This window comes from Echinops telfairi, unplaced genomic scaffold, assembly GCF_000313985.2.
Source record: "Echinops telfairi isolate 266 unplaced genomic scaffold, ASM31398v2 ScPeMD7_9;HRSCAF=40, whole genome shotgun sequence".
Taxonomy (NCBI): domain Eukaryota; kingdom Metazoa; phylum Chordata; class Mammalia; order Afrosoricida; family Tenrecidae; genus Echinops; species Echinops telfairi.
In genome coordinates this window covers 4,389,841-4,394,137 of record NW_022103906.1, presented here as the reverse complement: position 1 = coordinate 4,394,137, position 4,297 = coordinate 4,389,841, and the positions used below count along the sequence as shown (strand labels likewise).

At 39.9% G+C, this 4,297-nt stretch overlaps 1 protein-coding gene across 7 annotated transcripts in view; it reads right to left on the bottom strand.

The window, feature by feature from the left end:
* The window catches only part of ARHGEF10 (Rho guanine nucleotide exchange factor 10), a 231,747-nt gene that overhangs the window by 2,798 nt on the left and 224,652 nt on the right, over positions 1-4,297 (bottom strand). The gene's annotated exons all lie outside the window — the stretch shown is intronic.

Here is a 4,297-nt window from a genome sequence, read left to right as displayed (position 1 = left end):
TATAGTTCCTTGTAATCGGTTCCCTCTTTCCAACCCACTCTCCCTCTACCCTCCCAGTATCGCCACTCACACCACTGGTCCTGAAGGGATCATCCAATCTAGTTCTTATGACATAGCCTTACTTAATACTTGCCCTCATGAAGAGACTGCTGAAGATATGGGTGCTATAGTAAAGCGTATTGAAGAAACCAGATGGTGTCCAGCTATCAGAAAGAATAGTGTCTGGCTTTTAAAGGCATGTCTTCAAACTAACAGCCATCTAAGTGTGATGTCAATTAAGTTCACATGGAAGAATCATACCAGGCTGGGTGATTCAAAGATTATAAATAATCACATCCAAAGGAGGGAATTGCATCAGAGCTTAAAACGTGAACACCTGGTTTGCAGACGGCTGCACAGTATAGTGGAAGCCCCCAATCCATTTGCAGGGTCCACGCATGGATTAAGAGTACAGTAAAGCCCCTCTGAACACTGTCCAGCGATGTGAACAGCCTTGCTCTCAGACAGAAAACATTGGAAGGTCAGGTATGGCACATGTCGTTAAGTTAAAAGTTAGTGCTTATTTGATCTCCCTTTTGACCCATTTTAAAGTTGTTTCACTGTTTAATATTTTCTGCTTTCTTTTCTACTGAGGTCTTATTTTGGCACTGTTATTTGCTGGTTTGTTTGTTTTGCATGATTTTCTGTGTATGCAATCTCAGATAGGTAAATCTACAGAAACACTAACTACCCGTGGGTGTGGCAGGGAGGAGAGAGGGAAGGGGAGCTAACAACAATAAGTATGAGAAGAAAATGTTCTGAAATTGATTGTGGTGATGATTGCACCACTTTTCCTAATACGACTGAATGAATACATTGTATTATATGTGAGGTACATGCCAATATGACTATTTTTTTTTAATGTGTTGGTTTCAGGAACAAATTGTCTAAACCCCCAGAAGCTGCCTTACATATTCTATTATTAAGGAGTTCTGGGCTTCAAATTAGTTCCTTCTAAAGTCTAAATAGGAATTTTTGGGGTAAAAGTGATATGATTCAAATGTTAAAGTCATCCTCTGACTTAAGAGCACAAGTCGAAACCACAACAGGTCACCTTACAAAACACAGATGCCAGCAGAGATGTCCGGAGGGACTGGGCTGCTCACACTTGTTTTAAGTCCTTCACAGTTGGGATAATACAGATTCATGACCATGGTCCCTTCCTACCACATGCTACGAGGCTGAAACAAGGCCCAATCCCAGAGAATCACCCTGAACCAATCACGGCAGATTAAGTTATAAAATTCTTTAAAGCCATAAAATTCTACTGCTGGTCGTAGACTGGTAAAATAAAAAAATAAAAAAATAACACTGCAAATGCGGGTGGGAACGTGAGTTTTAAGAATGTTCACATGCTAATGATGGGAGTGCAATTTTACATATCAGCTTGATTAAAAATAACAACAACCAGATTACCCTCCAAAGTGGAGCACGTATATTCTCTATAAACCAGAAATTTCGCTTCTGGACATTAGTCCTACAGAGACTCATGCAGAAAGAAACAGAAATGGTTGTGCTAATATTCAAAGGGGGTATTATATGGAAAATAAAACAAAAGCTGGACACAACTAAATAAACAGCTACCCAAAGAAGCCTGGGTTAAGGGTGAGATCCTATCAGAGGACTACTAGACAGCAGTGAAAAGGAAAGAACTTTGTACTGACACAGACGGCTCCTACAAGTAATGCTGAAGGAAAAAAAGTTGCCAAAGGAATACATATTCTATGGCAAATATAGAAAATGAAAAATTGGGCAACATTAATCACCTTCTTTAAGGATACAAAAAAGGGCAACACTATAGAGAAAATAATTAGAATAATTAAATCAATGTAAAATTCAGATAGAAGTTACTTACAGATGTGTGAATGGAGGGTAGGAGAGGAGGAAATGTCCAGAGCCTGCAATATATGTTTCATTTCCAAAACTAGGTGGCAGGTTCATGGTGACATTTCTATCATTAACATTTAAATAATAAGACTCTTTAAATATATACTCTTTTATATATATTTCATAAGAACACAACTCACTCACTGCCATCAATTTCGACTCCTTGTGACTCTAACGCACATAGTGGAACTGCCCTTGTAGGTTCTTAATGCCTCACTTTTCTCTCTCAGAGTCGCTGGTGGTTTTGAACTGTTGACCATGTGGTGAGCAGACCAATGCATAACCCACTATGCCATGAGGGCTCTGAATAACAGAATTCTCTCTGCCATCGAGTCAATATTGACTTGTAGTGACTCTATAGGATGGGGTAGAACTGCCAATTGTTTATGGGAGTAGAAAGCACCATCTTTCTCCTGTGGGGCTCTTGGTGGTTTCGAACCGCCTACCTTGGGGTCTGTAGCACAATGCAAAACCACTATGTCACCAGGGCTCCTAATACCAGTACAGTAGTCCATAATTGTTAAAAATATTAGAAAGTAAGAAATGACTGAAAAAAATTCCTTAATCCTAAAAGGCAGATTATGCCAAAATATAAATTTATTTAAAGCAGAAATTTATTTCCAATAGATCCATAACATCTTATTGAAGGAAGGAAGCTAAAGGTATTAATACATAAGGGTTTACATGAAAAGTACATTATGAGGCATGTCAATATTTTATAGGCCCTGGCAGGTACAAACAGTCAAGCGCCAGGCTGGTAACTGAAAGGGCAGTGGTTTGAGGTCGCCCAGAGGTGACTTAAGGAAAAAGGCGTGGTTGTGTGAGTCCCACAGAGTCCACCACTGAAAACCACCAATGGAGCACAGTGCTGCTCGGACACACGGTGCTGCCATGAGCTGGAATGAGCAGACGTCAGTACCCAACTTAACATTTGATGAATTGCTGGAAGATATTTGTCTTTGAGTAATGTATTGCATGGCTGATATAATTAACATAAAATATAAGATCTTCAATTTCTATAACTTACAGTATAAATATTTCCCAGTATCAATAAATGTTCTCCATAAATATCGTTCTCACTGGCTGTATTACATCCTACCATTGGCAACACAATCATTTCCTAACACATGTCCTTTCTCCTAATTATGAAAAGTTAGGTTATTTTCTGTTTTATGATATCTAAAATTAGATGACAAATATCTTTTGCATCCTGCTTTGTTCCTAGATGAAGCTGTTTCTTAAGACAGATTCTGGAAATGGAGCTCCTGATTCCACACACACATAAGAGCATTTGGAGGATCATAGTCCGTGATGCGAACAAATAAATAGATGTCTCAGGGAAGAAGTATAGTCAGAATGTTCCTTGGGACAAGGATGGGAGGCTTTGGACATGTTATGAGGGAGACCAGACGCTGGAGAAGAACATCACGCTTGCTGAAGGGGAGGGGCAGCGAAAGAGAGGAAGGCCCTGGACAAGACAGATGGACACTGGCTGCAGCAATGGGCTAAAACGTAAGAACAACTGTGAGGAGGGCGAATGCAGACGAGAGGGCCGCTGTGAGCTGGAGCAGATCGAGGCACTATAACAGCAATAATCCATAATGCTAAATTGTTTTCCAAAACAGATGGCGCCAAGTGCCCGTCAACACGTGAAAGAGGCACATTGGAGCTTTTTCATATAGTGGGCTTTCTTATTTGCAATATAAAAAATAAAAAATGTGCACGTCCATGAACCAAAACTATATGTAATACTATATAAAGAGATTGTTGGCAATAAGCACATATGTTTCTAGGATAAGCTCTCTCTGGATCCCTAACATAGGAAAATGATATATACAATTTTAAATTACCGCATATACTCATGAATAAGCTGAGTTTTCCAGCACATTTTAAATGCGGTTTTTGTGGTAAAATTAGGTGCCTCGGCTGATATTCGGGCCGACTTATACTCAAATACATACGGTAACATCTTAAATCAGGGGACAGTTTTTATAGAAAACAAACCAAACTCCCTGCCACCAAGTTGCCTCTAACTCATTGGGCCTCTGGTGGCACAATACGTTATACATTGTGCTGCTCGCCCCAAGATCACCAGCTGCTCTGAAGGAGAAAGGCAAGGCTGTGTGCTCCAGTGAAGATCTACCCTTCCAGTCTCGGAAGGCAGTTCTACTCTGTCCCATAGGTGTTACTAAGTGTTATCACTAGGTGTTAAATAGTTTTTATAGTACTTTGTGTTAGTCTAGGTACTTTGGAGAAACAAATCCACAGCAACTCATGTATAAGAGAGTTTTATGTAAAGAATGTGTGCATCACGAAAACATCCCAACCCAATGCTGCCCAAGCCCACAAGTCCAACATTAACCCATTAACC